The sequence below is a fragment of the Hipposideros armiger genome, unplaced genomic scaffold (genome assembly GCF_001890085.2).
Source record: "Hipposideros armiger isolate ML-2016 unplaced genomic scaffold, ASM189008v1 scaffold_190, whole genome shotgun sequence".
Taxonomy (NCBI): Eukaryota; Metazoa; Chordata; class Mammalia; order Chiroptera; family Hipposideridae; genus Hipposideros; species Hipposideros armiger.
The window spans coordinates 1198399-1206012 of NW_017731540.1; the positions used below are offsets into that span (position 1 = coordinate 1198399).

The following is a 7614-nucleotide window of genomic DNA, read 5'->3' on the forward strand; positions in this document are numbered from 1 at the left end:
TCATTCCTGTATTTTATTGTCTTTATTCATACTTCCCCTCTGGAAATAGAAGAAATAAGAAACAAGTATGTAAATAAATAAAAGTTGGTACATGTGTTTACAAAGGGCAAGCTCATCAAGTAAGTCCACTCAGAAGCTGATATTACAGGGCCGGCCGAGTGGCGCGATGGTTAAGAGCTGGCTTGGGACGCCAGAGGGCCCTGGTTCGGATCCCACATATGAGGGCCAGTGACACTGCCCTCTACAGCTAAGATGCTGAACAACAGCTCAACCTGGAGCTGGCTGCCGTGAGTCGCTGGCGACGGCGTAGGCTGTAGCCCCTGCTGCAGTGGGTTGCCATGGGCTACCGTGAGTAGCCAGCAGCCAGCGTGAGCAGCCAGAAGCCGCCGTAAGTGGCCGTCCAGAAGCCAGCGACTGATCTGCCTCACCTGGTTAGAGCGCAACGATGGTAACAACTTGGGCCAGTGAAGCAACGTCCTCCACAACTAGACTGAAGAACAAAAGGACAGCAACTTGTCCGTTCCCCTTCCCCAATTCCCCAATGCTGTTCCCTCCCCCAGTTTCCCAATAAAATCTTAAAAAAAAAAAAAGATGAAGTTACAGATCACAAGGTTGCTATGGTAAAGGCAAATCAGAAAGGGGAAATTCAAGTTTGCCAAATACTTATTTTCAAAAGTAGATCTACTAAAGTAGATCTCTTTTGATCTTTAAAGATCTCTTGTGCTCTTTAAAGGTCATTTAGCATCAAGACATTCTTTACCCCAGGAGAATGTGAAAGAAACTCAAATTTAACAAAATTTTATTCCCCAGAGATCCTTTTGCTAATATTGTTACTATTTCCCAGAAAAGTCTGTTATTACATCAGTGAAATGTTACAGTATTCAAGATTACAGTGTATCTTAATATGTAACAAATGTAACAGTAGCTGTTTCCTGATAAACTGAGAAGTATCTTGTTTTAAAAAATTATTCTCTCTTAATCACTTTGTAAAATGGGTTCTATGGCAATGTATCTCATATATAATTTATGTAGGATTTGGTAATTTTAATTATAGAGATTTTGCTAGGAGCCTTAGGCCTTCTATTTTCTTTCAACCACACTTGACATCATTTGAGGTAATACCATTTCCTCCTGTTTAGGACAACCTAACAGAAGCCAGCACAAACAATACCATGTCCAAACAATACTGGAAAAAAGAATATTAGTATTTTATAATCATACTAAATATATTTTGTTTGATGTTTTTTCAAATTGGTTTAAAAAAAAATTTATGTGTATCACAACAGATATTACTCTATAGAGTGGTCAGATAAATGTTCCCTAGGAATTTACATCTCAAAAGGGAGATGATGCACATAAACATGAGGAAATGACAGGAATGGGTGTAACACAGCCATCTCTCAAAGATCAAGAATCGATATTGCAGAAGAGCAAAGGTTAGGTTCATTTGTGGCACAGAGAGATCTGGGAAGAATTTCACATTTGGACAAACTGGGTGGAGGGAGGGAGACTTTCTGAGTTATACAGACTTTTGGCCTCCATCAAATGGGATTTCCCCATCTTCCCAAACAATGACCAACACTGAAGTAAAGCAGAAGAGCATGTCATACGTGGGGCCCAGCTTCGGAGAGGCGGAAACGAAATGCCCCTGTGGAAAACATGACCACGTTTGCTTAGAACAATCTTTGAGTATTGCAAAGCAGTACGGAGAGAGGAGAGCTAGCACTGAGCGTTTTGAAGCATTCTGAGGTGGACATGGAAGCATTTTTTTCTGCCATTTACACTGCATAAATGGAAGTTTAGGACATTTACCTCGCTCATTCCTGAGAAGAGCAGTAACCAGTATTAATAACTGACTCAGCTGACTCTTCTAACCATTCACATAAGCATCCTTCTGGTAAAGGAAATTCAGTGAAATTCAAATGAGCAACCCATCAGCAAAAAAAACCCTGCTGCTGACATTATTAATCTTCCAAATTACCCGATCTATCATACACATAAAAACTCATCATTGGGCACTTGTGGAGTAGGTATCCCTCACTTAAAGGAATGCTCACTGTCAGCAAAGTTTGAAGTGCAGAGACCTTCTATCAAATCAATCTTATTCTCCCATTGATTTCCATTACAAAAGCTGAGATGCATTCTGCTCTTAAATCCCTTCAACTGTGCACCAAACCCTTTGGAAATAGCATGTTTAAAAGAAAAATAATATTCTGATAAAACATCAACAGTGATATTTAATATATATTTAATAGTAATGCTGTGCTGTATTCAACATGTCACAAGAAAAAAGTGCTCAGGGTGAAATATAACAATCCTGCAAACTGCGCCTCACACACTGGAAAGGGTAATAATCCCCCAAACATTAGGAATTTAATTTCTCACCAGCTTCCCAACTGTCTTGGCATTTCTGCCATTACAGAGCCAGAATTCTTTTTATTATTTAAAAGTCTTTTCTCATTTTCTACTGTTCTCTTTCCCAACATCTTTGTCCAGAACCTCCTGCAGAGCTGTGATGCTGTTCTTAGATGGAAAATCAGCCGCAGTGGTTTATTGGTTTCTAGAGCAAATTAAGCCTGAAACTTCACCAGAGGCAAAACTGAAGCTGTCCTACTATGGGCACCGCATGAGAAGGCAGAGTTCTTTGGAAAAGACAATCAAGCTGGAAAACATAGAAGGCAGCAGGAAAGGAGGACACAAATATGAGATTGACTTCATAAAAGAAGCCATAGGCATTGATTGAGTCTACAGGAGCGGAGCAGGGCTGTTGGGATAGGACGTTGTGTACATTACTCATTCATAGGGTCACCAGGAATCAGAGTGAAGCAACTGGCAAATGAGGATCTAGAGAATTAAACAAACAAATGAAGGTAAAGTCAGCTGCGTGTAACACACACACACACACACACACACACACTCACACTCACATTCACACTCACACACACTGCTGGGATTTGCCCATCATTGCAGCAACTGGGCATGTCCCGGATGGAAGGAATGTTGCAGAGGGAAGCAGTGGATCTGTGAAGGTTGGACCAGACACTTCGAATGCCTTTCTCACTTTGGAGATACAGTACTACTATCTGACATCAGTAATGTGTCTGAGTTTACCATTCTATTTTCAATCTATGCCCATGCACAACATATGTTAAATGAGCAAATGTTTTGCACAATACATGCTGAATGACTGAATATTTTGCACAAATATATGTTAATGACTGAATTTAGATGATGATTTTGTTCTCCATTAGAGGATACTGACACTTCCAGCTCAAGCTGGAAAAGTGACTACAGATATTAATCTCCATGGAAATAATGCACCATGGATCATAATGGCATTGAATGTCTAACATTCCAAGGTCTGGGCAGGACATTCTTGATAGTGAACTTTTGCTGAATTCTTGAATTCCTTACCTTTATCCTTATGGGAAGTCAATTTTTCTTAAGCAATAGACTACTTGAGACAGAGCAACATGCACATCACCAGCAATGCACCTCAGGTCTCCTCTTGAACCCCTTCTGCATGACCCACTGCAATGCAAAATGCAACATTCAGTGTTGGTTTTAACATTTTATTTAAAAATAAGTGTTTTTATTTAACTATACCATACCCACAGAATTCTGAAAAGTCAATGGCTAAATTGAAATATTTTCTGGAGACCAGCAGGCTACCTGCCAAGAGTTTTTGGTAATTCATCAAAATCAAGAGGATTTTATTTTTCCATCACATATCCAGAAATCTCAACATGCCAGAGTCTCAAAATTGAACACACCCAGAGCGTCAGACCCACGCTAACTAAATGCAAAAGGAACACGATTATAACTACAATGTCTTTGTATTGACAATAACAACCAGAACTGTCGTAATGACCAACCAGGCTCCTGTGGTTGTTGTAACCAGCACATTCCTTCCCTGCACGTAGAACAAGTGGGGAGCAAAATGATGAGCTCAGTACAGAATGAAAACAAAAGATGTGCATTCTGGAAGAATATTTTATCCAGGACTTGAGAGCGCTGATGAAGCTGCCATCTTCTCCTCCAGTCATGAAACGACTCTCTGGCTGTGGGTATGTAAGTATGTCATTGTATGCATGGCTATGTAGATTTTCCTCAGGATTCAAACCATGTCTCTCACAGTCTTGTTTACCAAGCTCTCCCTCTCTGACACTCTCGTTTTCTATGATACAGCCTAAGTGTGCTCCCCATGTTCACACTCTCCTCCACTATAGTAAGGCTGTGAAGCGAAGCAAAGGTCATAAGTACATGAAAGTATTTATTAACGATATGACCACTTATAAATTAGTACCCCATTCAAACATCTCATTTAAACGCCAGGCTCCTCTCCCCAACCCCTCCCCGCATGGTGGTAAACACTTAAATATAATGCACATACATTTAATTCCATTGCAAAGTGAAACTGCCAATCTCATAAAAGGTGTTAGATTTCATGATGTCAATGAAAGCGAAGCAACTGGCAAACGAGGATCTATAAACAAACAAATGAAGGTACAGTCAACAGGGATGATGACTATATTGATGCTTTAGAAGAGAATACTTCAAATATCAAAGAATTAATTGAGACCCTGGGGAAGACTGGTGAAACCCTCAAACATTTTTACAAAAATGACCCTCTTTTTGATTAAGGTGTAAAAGTCAAATATGAAATAAAGCATTTGTAAGGTGCTTCACATTTTGTAAAAAAAAAAAAAAAAAAATTAAACCAAAAATAACCTTGATTTATTACTTATTCATTCTATAATTAGGACATAGTTGTACTTACAACATAAATTTTGTTCAATATAGGATAGAATAAATATATTTTAATAACGTTGAGTTTTCTTTTCAAAACAAGTCCCCAGCAAACCTTTTTTCACTAATTACCCTGAAATGTGGTCCTTGTTTTAAGTAGATTTACTTTAAGGAGGCTTTACCAGTGCTAATCACCCAGTGCTAATAAGGATTTCTGTACTAATGAAGCAGAACTTTTCTAGTAGTAACAATCTGATGCCTCAATTGTGTCTCTACTACATATTACATTTTTACCATTTTGTTCATAAAACATCCACATTTCTTAATTCTTGGGGAGTAACTTATTTACTTTTAGGTGTTTCCTATAGGATCCCTACCAAAGGGTGATATTATTGAAAGTAATATTAGTGTCTCCTAAGGCCACACATGCAGAGGACACGGACTGGGGCATCAGCTTGGAGTCAGACCTATATTTGAATCTGCTGCTGCCACGTGACCAACATACGGTAATGGGCAAATTATGTGCCCTCTCGGAAGCTTGGTATCTTCACCTGTGAAAATGGAGCAATAATAGCTCCCTCACAAAACTGTGGTGAAGATCAGATGTGAACATGCCAGGTATACTGAGAAGACATTCAGTATGCGGTAGTTATAGCAGTACGGTTTATTTTTGGCTGGTTTGACTGCCAAAGTTCCCTTGTGATCTTAATTTGTTGATTATTTTATACATTCAGATTCTTTGTATGTGTTTTGCAATGAGAACCTAGGGTCTCTAGCCTATAAAAAGTAGCTAAATATGACTAATATTGAAAATGTACCTTTAGGAGCACCTTGTTTCATAAATCTCTTAGAATGAATTTTAAAATAGTCTCTAATGTTTTGAAAAATGTCATAGTGAGGTTTTCAGGATTTACACTGCAAATTTTTGGTTGAGTTCTTTTGTAAGTTGGATGGCTGATATTTACGTGGGGAAAACTTCAATGGAAGCCCTCCTTCTCCACACCCAAGTAATTTTTATAAACAAATCTTGACTTAAAACCAGGAAACTCCATCTTTTACCATACAGGCTACCCCGTGCAGAACAGAATCTGGAAAGTCAGATACTCCTGGAATTTAACCCCTGCTCAACTGCTTTTTAGTTGTCTGACCTTGACCAAGTTAGTATTTCTAAGCCTGGGTATCTTCATCCATAAAGTTGGAGATAATAAATATACCTCAGGATTATCGAGGGGATGAAATGAGATACTGCACAGAAAACATTTATGTGCCATACAGCCCAGCATATTGAAAGCGCTTAATAAATATTAACCATTATTTTTACAATCTTCCAACTCACAAGTTAATAGGTTGTCATATTTTGTTCAAAAAAGGGTAAGTGTAACACAAAAACAAAAATTAAGTTCACTTGAATCTCAAACATCAAATTATATACTTTGGTCTTGCCTTTTGCCTGTTTGCTCTATCTGAGTAAGAGGTGTTTCCCCTATTACTTCCCCATGAACTTGTCTTCTGCCCCAGTGCTTCTCAATGGCTTCCTCCCGCTCCCCACACATGATAGGAACAGCACAGGGGTGGGGATGGGGGTGGGGATACCTTATTACAAACTGGGAAGGGCTTCTGCCTCCTCTCCTTCTTAAGACTCTGTTATGTCCACCCATGGGCCCAATTAGTTCAGGTACTATTTCATTAACTTAGCTAAAGCCGGGAGATAATGATGGCTAACATTTGGTATTCACCTACTAGCAACAGATACTATACTAGGTTGAGTTACAAACATTATTTTGACTCTTCATAACAATCAGGCAAGAAGGATACCACTATTCCTATTTCTGAGATGTGTAGGCAGAGGGTGTGAGGCAGTAAATTGCTCAAAGTCACACAGCTAGTAAGTGATAGCACCAAGGACCATAAGGATCAAATTAATGCATTCATCGGGATGTGATGGCTCTAAATGGTTTTCTACTTCTGGGGAAGTCCCGTTCCACCTTCAAAGAGAGGCAGAGCTGCCTTCTCATACTGGTGCAAACATATATGTGTGCTATCATGATATCACTTTATTCGTGTATGACTTTTAACCTTTTTATACCGTTTATCACCTAGCACCACGAATATGTACACATAATACTAAATGCACCAAGATCCTTGCAGCATTCCATGCATACACACCACCGTAAATGCACTAATTATACAATGGATGCTGTAGATCTGACCAACAGAATGCCAGATATCAAGAAGTAAATAGACTTTTCTCAATGCCAGTAATTCCTGTTTAATTTTCCCTAGCAAATACTGAATTTCAAATTGCGCTTGTTCTATAAAGCAAGAATTTTTCAAGTACTGATATGGAGTCCCACTTAGTCTGAAGGAGGGAAAGCTGAGAAGGGCGATTAAGGTGGATGTGTTTCTTCTATTAGGGTAGAATTGTTTCTCGTCTCTAAATAAGCACTGAATTCTGCAATCATTCCAAAAGTGGAAGTTCTGCTCACAGTGCACTTTTGAGGAAGCTTGAACCACACTACCCATTTAAGGTCAGGCAAACAACTGGTCAACCCTAACAACGTACGTTGTGTTGTGCATTGCAGGGTTATCACCTAAGAGATACCAGGATCTCTTATCTATACAACCCTACCTGCCAGCTCCAGAGTGCAATATGGTTCACCCGCACGTTTAAGCCCCCTAGCAAGCTGCCGGCTCGCGCCTGCGCCCAACCTCTAGCCGGTCTCCCTTTATTCTTTTTAACACACGCTCAAGCGAAAAGTCCTCTTTCAATCAACTCTAACAGGGAGTCTGACTCCGGGTCCCCGTACCCCGCTCCGGGTCAGGAGGAAAGAACAGGCGGGTGGGGGCGGCTGCAGACGCTCGGGG

At 39.8% G+C, this 7614-nt stretch overlaps 1 long non-coding RNA gene across 1 annotated transcript; it reads right to left on the reverse strand.

Moving 5' to 3' along the window:
• Nucleotides 1–1937: 1937 nt before the first annotated feature.
• Nucleotides 1938–4618, reverse strand: LOC109388298 (uncharacterized). The gene is made up of 3 exons (XR_002125177.1): nt 4394–4618; nt 3415–3531; nt 1938–2844 (listed from the first exon to the last, which is right to left on the reverse strand). It is a non-coding gene; the product is annotated as an uncharacterized LOC109388298 (long non-coding RNA).
• Nucleotides 4619–7614: the final 2996 nt, after the last annotated feature.